This window comes from Poecilia latipinna, unplaced genomic scaffold (genome assembly GCF_001443285.1).
Source record: "Poecilia latipinna isolate Pla-1442-1.1 unplaced genomic scaffold, P_latipinna-1.0 Scaffold405, whole genome shotgun sequence".
Taxonomy (NCBI): domain Eukaryota; kingdom Metazoa; phylum Chordata; class Actinopteri; order Cyprinodontiformes; family Poeciliidae; genus Poecilia; species Poecilia latipinna.
Genome location: NW_015113021.1, coordinates 27,512 through 36,051, shown reverse-complemented (window position 1 = coordinate 36,051; position 8,540 = coordinate 27,512). Strand labels below are relative to the sequence as shown.

The following is an 8,540-nucleotide window of genomic DNA, read 5'->3' as shown; positions in this document are numbered from 1 at the left end:
GGGGGGGGGTGTGGTTTGTGGTGTGGGGGGGAGAAAAGAGGGGGGGGGGGGGGGAAAAAAAAAAGGGAATGGATAGTGATTAAATTCACTGGCAGCCTGTGTAACACAACGCTCACTCTCATTCGTCTGTATTTTTATTGTTGGACGGTAATCCTGTTAATGAAAAATGTGCTGTTTTTCACAGCCACTGGCATGGAGAGCGCCAACCCAGCTCCTGTGGGAAGGAAGGTGGGATGAGTGTTTGTCCGCCAAAATAAAAGACACATTAACAAGAAAAGAATGTTGCAATCAACTGAAATTATGTGTCTGGTCAAAAAGCGAGGGACGGTGCTCTCCCGCTGCCTCCTTGGCTAAATGATGAACCTGCTGATCCTCAGCAGGTGAGGTTTCAAAAGCTGCCCGTTTTCTCCAGCAGGGACATCCAGCAAATCCGACATCCAGCGTTTCAGTCGCACAGCATCAAATCAAACATGGCTCACATCAGCCCACACGGACCATGGGGCAAATCTTTCAGGCTGCAGCTGAGTCACTTAGCGAGCAGCTGCGTTTAAATGCTCAATCCTCTGGACAGAGCAGCTTAAAGAAATCGGAAGCTTATATTTTCTTTACATTTCAGCAAAAACTTAGACTAAATCTTTAATCCAATGACGCTACACTCACCGACCCCCTTAGGTACATTGTGTCTTTTCTCGTGAGAGCAGTCATCTTAATGGCAGACGTTCAAAAGGTGGTGGGAAATTTGCTCTGAGATATTGATCCATATTGACCCGACATAATCATGGAGGTGATGCAGATTTCTTTGGCTGCTGATGAGAATCTCCCGTTCCACCACATGCCAGAGGTGTAACATTAGGTCCAGTGACCTGTTTAGGTCACTGGAGTACAATGAACTTATGTTACGTTGTCTTTATTTATTTTTTAATAAAGTCAACTGAGGTTCTCAGAGTTAATGAAAAGCCAGTCTATCAGAAAAAAAAAATGTATGTGGTACAGATGAGGCAAATAATAAAATGAAAAATAATACAAATGCAGTTTCTTTGAGCTATTAAAGCTTTAGGCTTTTCAACTGATTGTGCTTTAGCGTTTCTGTTTCCTGGGCCGTCTGACTTTATAAACGCTGTAAAAAGCTGCAGCTTGCCCTTATCCAGTACTTGGTGAATCAAACTACAGCTACCTGGTTGCACGGGTGAGAAAGTGTTTAATATCCGTAAATTATCTTGGTAATTTCCACATTTCATTGAAAATTTGGCTTTTGAATTGAAATGTGGCAACCTGTGCTTCTCCATCTGGAACCAGACATGTGATGCGTTGCAGAGAGGATTTGGCTGGGTCTAATTACCAGGATCACTGAAGCTGGTGCATAACATATTTTTAATTTGTGTCTCAATGACTGCAGGATCTGAGGGATATTGTCGACTTTATTGCTCCTGTATTTAAAACACTGAAATTTTGTACTAAAGAGATAAAGTTTCTTCATCTCTTCTGTGTTTCTCTGTCAGCCCTGTTTTATCTGAAAAATAAATTAAAATATACTTGAAATGTTTAATAAAAACCCCTCATTGCCTTCAAGGATTTGAACTAAACAAATAATAATAATAAAAAAAAAACTTTAAAAATAATAAAAAAGGAGAAGTAAACATTTCAGTGCAAAAGGAATAAATGTGACAAAGAAAATCCCAGAAGGTCATTGCTATTCCCTCTGAAATATTTAACTCAAGCTTCAGATTTCTTTAAACTGCTACTCTACGATTCAATTTTTTCTGACTTCATCAGAGAATTCGCATTAGAGAAAGTGACTCTCCCATCACTGCTTTTGTCTCGTGCAGCCATTGTATTCTACACCGATACCCGAGCTTGGTGTTTAAAAACGTCATCACTTGTCTCTAACACAGGCAATGTTCTGGCTGTCTTACTCGCTTTTCTTTCTTTAACGCTTTTTAAAGAATTTCTCAACTTCAAACGTGACAAAGAATACATTTATTGTGAGATACACACCTGAATGCAACTCAGTCACATTATGAAGAAAATCTGTGGATGTTAATTTGAAGCCTTGTCACAAATTGGATAGAAGTCGAGTCTTGCAGGTTTTCAGAGGTTTTCTTCCAGGATGATCTGTAGTTAGCTGCACCCATCTTCCCGCCAACTCTGACCACCTGCACTGTCCCTACTGAAAAAAAAAATATATATATATGCTGGGGCGAGACGGTGGTGCAGGGCTAAAGCACCACTCGGTAATATCTTGGGAATAGTTGTAGGTTTCCATGAATCTAAAATGGTTGTGATATTTCCAGGTGGATATACGTCACGGTGCCTGATCGTGGAGCTAAACGGTTCGTGAAGGAAATCACACATCACATGCATAATGGTGTTCTCAGACAAACCATGGGGAGGAAGCATTGAAACACCTGTCAGGTTACAGGTATTAACTATTTATGATGTCACATGGAGACATCATCTGAGCCAACATGTGCGTGCCCCAAAATATGTGTTGGATTGAGTACATTCATTTAAACGTCCTCAAGGCCCAAACATGGCAATTCTGGAAGCAAGATGATTAAATTAACTGAAAAATATTAAATATTTGTCTTGTCAGAGAAGAGACAGATATCTTTGTTGAAGTTTCATCAAAATCTGATCAGACACTTCCAAGAAATTGCGTGTGACAGACGGAGGGATGAGGAGATGGACGAGTGCCGACCCTCGGTCCCACTGTGGGGGGCAACAGTGGTACTAACGGCTAATTAATCAAATTATATGACAGATGGTGTGGAGGAACTCTCCCCCCCCCACAGGACGCTTTCAGACGAGCCGCGGGCCTCGCGGTGAAGCCGAACGTCAACACTTGACTGAAGTCCTTTTATTCCATCCAATAAGAGAGCGAAGCCTTGGGAGAGACAGAACATGCCGGCATTAGTGGAGGACTGGAGCGGAGAAAGAACAGAGGAGTGATGGAGAAATATTGCTCTTCCTCTTTGGATGTGATATGATCGCAGCGTGGTGATATTGCTTTGTGGAATATAGCTGGAGCGCAGAATTAGATTGGGTCTCCCCCTCTGGTTTCCATGATAAGGCCCCAGAAAAAGCTGCTTTGGATCGATCCAACGGACAAAAATGGGACAATGGGAACATAAACAGATTATGGACCTTTAAAATGGCTTCATTTCCAGGCAGGGGACACACACAGAAAGCCCCTTCGCCTCCTCCTACACAGTAAGGGCAAAGCCACCTTTAGGAGCATGTTAAGCAAGAAAAACTGACCAATTATCTTTTTGTTTGGATTATAGGAACAGTGACTGCTTATTTGCACTGACTGGATTTTGAAAGTAGAACCAGCAGCTGTATTTTGTCCTGATCTGTGGTTGTAATTCTGCTTCTTATTTGGCTGTCTCCTTCACACTGGCTGCTTGTTTCCTCATCTGCTTTGCTGAATTGGATCTTGTTGATCTGTTCGTTTTTATTCAGCATACTTTCCTTTTCCTTCAGTTTTGATTAGTGTCTCTATATATTTTGTACATTTACCTTTTATTCTCATGAAAGAACTGTCAGTTTTCTGCTTTTGAATTTTGGGGTTTCCTCTTGTTTTGTTGTAGCATATTTCTTGGAGTAGATTTTGATCTAAAATCAGAATCTAGTACAATATAATCAATTTTACACCCAAATATGCCCATTATCTTTTTACCTCATATTTATATGCTGCTAGGAGTCAAAAGCAATGTTAAGAACATTTATCACTTTACTGAATAAACGGACTGAATAAGCTGCAGAAAAGTATATAATTTGCTGAATACTACAATCAGGCTTTTTGACATTGGAGCCATTTTACCAGTTTTGCTCTTTGACAGTGCTCATTATCATGATACAGGAAACTGCTCAGTTGCTGGAAGATGTTTTGATTCCTCTCTATTTATCACAGTGATTTTAGGCACACTAAGTAGAAGCTCATTCCCTTAGATGAGAAGCAACCCCACACATTTATTTTATCTGGATGTTCCCCTTTTGGAGCTACACCAGTCTCCTGGAGACGCTTACGTCTTCTTCAAATAATCAGAAGGAAGGTTTATCAGAGAAAATCATTTTGCCCCAGTCTTCTGCTGTCCCTGTGTGTCCATCCCGCAGAATATCAGCCAGTCCTTGATGTTTTTCTTGGAAAATAGCTGCTTTTTTTTTTTTTTGTTTTTGCTGCCCTTCTTGTCCAGAATTTGTCTCGTCACTGTGAGTACAAATGCACAGCTGTGGATTAGAACTGAAGATTCTGCCTGGAAAGAGTAATAAAACAATTTTAAAAATCTAAGCAAAGTCCAAGGGCCTTCAGCTGTTGTAAACTTCATTAGACACAATTCACTAGTATCTGGTTGAACCTTCCTTTCCTTTCAGAGCAGCCTCAATTAAGCTTAAAATACCTTAGAAATTTTGGTCCATATGACATAAGAACATATCACAGTTGGTACAGTTTTGTCAGTTACATATCTGCACTTTTTTCTTATCACCTAATCTTGACACTGAATGATTTGGATTCATGCTGCAGCTGAAATCGAGATTCACATGACCAGACAACATTTTTGTAATCTGTTGTTGCCCGATACTGGTGAACTTGATTTGAACTATAGCCTAATTTTAATGTTTTTAGCAGACACAAGTGACACCCAGTAAGGTTCTCTGCAGCTGTAGCTCATCTGCTTCAAGGATCTAAGTCTTGATGAATGGTATTCAAGAATAATAGTCTGCATACCTCGGTTGTAACAAGTGGCTATGGGAGTTGCTGTTGTATGTTTATCATTGCAAAGTAGCTTACTTAATCTCATTTGACAGCAACATGCATTCCCTGGATATTTTCAGTTTTTCTGACCGTTCTCAGTGTTTACAGTAGATTCCTAAAACCATCTGACCAGCCTAATTTGATCTTTGTGTTCAAAAAAAATTCATCTAGTGTACCTAATAAACTGACCTAACAAATTAATATCTACCATATTCCGCATGACTGAGAATCAACAACAAGTTCCACTGATACTGCAGTGAAGGTGGAATAATGTGGCATTTTAAGGCTACATTAATAAAACCACACAGATGAAAACAACTGCAGGTAATGTGTGAATAAATACAACAGGTAAAAGCACTCTACATGTGACAATAAGCTAGCACTAGGTCTTAACTTTAACGCAGTGTCCTTTTCTTGAGCATGCAGTGAAATTATAGACATTCTTTTAACAGGATAGCTGTACAGCAGAACCAGAACCTGTGTAGGATCGACTTGGAGCTGAAAGGAAAATAAACAAACACCCCCAAAGCTGTAGAAATACACAATTAACGGCAGCACTATGCGCAAAACAGAAATGGAGAATAATGAGAATGAAGACAGCAGCGTAGAAAGCCGGTCAGTTTATTCTCCAGTGGGCTTAGCCTAAAGCAATGTAACTAGAATATGAGGTGTTTAATGATAAGATGGATTACAATCATTAAGAGCTTTACATATAAGGAGAATAGGCCATCACATTGCGATGTCGATAGTTAAATCTCTCTCCTCAAAACAAGGTTGAAAGTTTTTCAAGGTTACAGGTTATTTTGTGTGGGTTTTTATATGTAGATCCCAGTTGATTCCTGCTGTCCAAAAGCAGGACTGTTTGTATAAGTGGCCGTTCTGCTGTTCAATTATACTGAAACCTCTAAAAACTATTTTAATGAATTCAAACTGGAAATTTACATGATGAAAATGTACTTAAAGACAGTTAAAATGATTAGACTCTCACCACAACATAGAAAAGGGATTCATAACAACATTGCCAGAAGCAAGGATGCTATAGTAATAAAAAGAAGAAAAGCGCTGAACAAAGTTTCCGTGGCTGGCATGATGAACACAACTGTGAGGTGGTCCAAGTGAAATAAAGTCTTTTTGGAAGGAGAACCTAATTTTATTATGAAATCAAGAGTACCTACAGTACCTACTCCCTGTCCTAGAACATTTATCTGAGCTTTCTTCTGCTCACGCTTTAAAATGTCACAATACCAGTGCCACTGTGCAGACGAAACATGTTGTGCTCATGTTTGCACCATATTTTCTCCTCTATGTGCCTGATCCTGATATAAATCCAGGAAAATTCTTCCAGTTTACAAAGACATATTTTCCCTAAATTTCTAAGTTGCAAACTGTGCAACGTGTCATTGTAAGCGCTCTTGCTGAAGGCAGAGAGGATGTTAAAGGGTTCATTTGTGCTCCACCCCATATAGGCTCAGTTTGACTGACACCATCAAACAGTCAGGCATTCCTGAAAAGCAATTAAAATCTAGGAAATAATGTCGGATGTGAGATGAAGAAAAATGCTGCATAGCCCAGTCAGGAAGCCTGGTGCAGCAGCAAACATGGTGCACCGACTGAAGAAAGGGGCACGCCGAATCTTCACTGACTGCATGCGAATCATTAAACAATCCAAAACCCGCTCAGGACGAATATAAAAAAGCTATTTTAATGATGTACTCCTGTAAACCAGTATCGCCCTGGGCAACTGCCCATGTTGCCCGTATATCAAAAACTGCTACTGCTCTGCACTTCATTTGATTCTTTGCTTTTAGAAGAATGCGTAGCACCAGCCTCTTCTTTATCAGTTCTTTGAAGCATTTAACCAAGCAGAAAATCCCAACCTTATCCTTTATTTCCAGCTCATGACTTTTCCCCTCTCCGAGAGGAGCAGCAGCAGCGTTGTCGAAGGATTTAAGCAAGCAGAAAAAGGCTTCACAGATTTATTGCGATGAAAACGCAGCTGGAGAGCGCATTCAGAGCTGACAAAACAGATCCAATATTGCAGCTTGTTCCTTGTAATCTTATGAGTGGTTGGGGAGCGAGGTGATACCACAGATAAAAGTAAATCTACTTGGCAGTAAAGATTTGCTGTCCTCATTTGTTTGTTGTGTCAGAGGCACGGAGGACTATTAAGAGCCAGCGCTTGCTCTGCTCGAAATTCTCCTCCAGGACAAGGGAGGAAAAAATACAAGTGGCAGACTGGGAGATAAATTAGGACCATGGCCATGGCCTATAATGGTGGGATGATGGCTGAATTGTTTTCCCGGGGCAGACTAGACTCTTATTTTCCCGGCAGGAGGCTTCTGTACCTGATTAGCGAGCAGAAAACCTGCTGAACACAATGAGGCACTCGAATGTGGGCGACAGACAAACAGAACCAAGCTGGTGTTTCCTGCTAAAGAAGGACACACACACACACACGTTGTGCAGCAAACAACACACCACGAAGAGCAAAAATGATTCTTAACCAGGATCTCTCAGACACAAACACTCAGCAAGTTTGTGCTCTAACAAGCTCCCAGGGTTCAGCAATATTGTCACATCCATCAGAGAGCCGTCAGTCAGCCTGCCAGCACCCCGGAGCCTTCACCATGCTGTCAGCTCTGCTTTAATACAGTGGTCACTGCACCAGTGTTCTGTGATACTACGGATGGTGGAGATGCCGTGAAGTGATTCTGCGTTAGTTTGAGTAGCATCACTCATATTTGTGAGTGGCGTTTGTGAGCCAAAAATGACCATCAACAGTGCAGTTTCAAGAGGAATAAGAACAGTTTCCGTTTCGCATTTTCACTTGTGTTACATCACTGTGCAAAACATGGCCCCAACAGCTCTTTCTAAATATAAAATTTCAAATGGTCAGAGGTCTCCTATTCTTAGTTAATTTATCTGTAGACTAGCAAAGTACGAACTACTAACGCTAGAACCTTGACAGTTTTTTTGTTTTGCGTACCTATCACTGCACCAGACAGCAGTCAGAGTGATTCCAGTTTGGAGAATCAGGGGAATATTATCACAGAGTCAAACTAACAGCTACACAGATAATAAGCCATTTAATAGTAATGTCAATGATTCAAAACCATGTTAAAAGTTTAGTGCAAACATGTAAGCAAATTAAGACATAATTTACTGTAACTGCTGCAACTCTGAACAGTCAGCTAACAAATTTTCAAGAAAATGTTGGAAAAAGGGTAACTACAGTGCAAATGGTGAGTTTAAACAGGTTCAACTAACAGCTTCAAAAGACATTCAACTGTAAATGAAGTGCTCCAAATGTCCCTAATTTGTATGTACGAAAATTAAATTACCTTGTTAGCCTATTGGACCACATATTTCCCGCTCTCCCTCTGCCTCTCCCGTCCTGCCACACTTTCAGACAAGCTCCTCATCAGTACAGGTATGAACTCATAGACATCATATACGTAGACGCCTCATGGAGCGCTGAGTCGTACGTAACAGCGTCCGCCATCTTCTATGTGGCAGCAGGGCGATCGGAGCTCCTTAAGTCCTGTGCTGTGTGGACTTGTTTCAACCGTTTTACGAAACAAACTGTATTCATTCGCATTACCTTTCACAGGTAAGGATGAAAGATCAGAATTACTTGACTTTGCAGCCAGAAATTTGCTTCTAAACAACCGGAAATATTTTCTATGTAGATTAATTGGCCCGAAGTAGCCACTGGTTGTTAGCGTAGCAGCTAATGTTTTCATATTGTTTCCTAATGAGAGAGAGCTGATGAAAAACCGCTGTT

At 40.7% G+C, this 8,540-nt stretch overlaps 1 long non-coding RNA gene across 3 annotated transcripts in view; it reads right to left on the bottom strand.

Annotated features, from left to right (window-relative positions):
• Positions 1-61: 61 nt before the first annotated feature.
• The window catches only part of LOC106950509 (uncharacterized), a 12,981-nt gene continuing 4,502 nt past the window's right edge, over positions 62-8,540 (bottom strand). The window contains exons 2-4 of one of the 3 annotated variants that reach the window (XR_001425623.1): positions 8,098-8,158; positions 1,996-2,167; positions 62-214 (exon numbers count right to left, since the gene is read on the bottom strand). This is a non-coding gene — a long non-coding RNA (uncharacterized LOC106950509). Of the gene's footprint in view, positions 215-1,995; positions 2,168-3,952; positions 4,257-8,097; positions 8,159-8,540 lie in introns of those variants that run through there. The other 2 variants (XR_001425624.1, XR_001425622.1) reach the window with 2 other exon arrangements.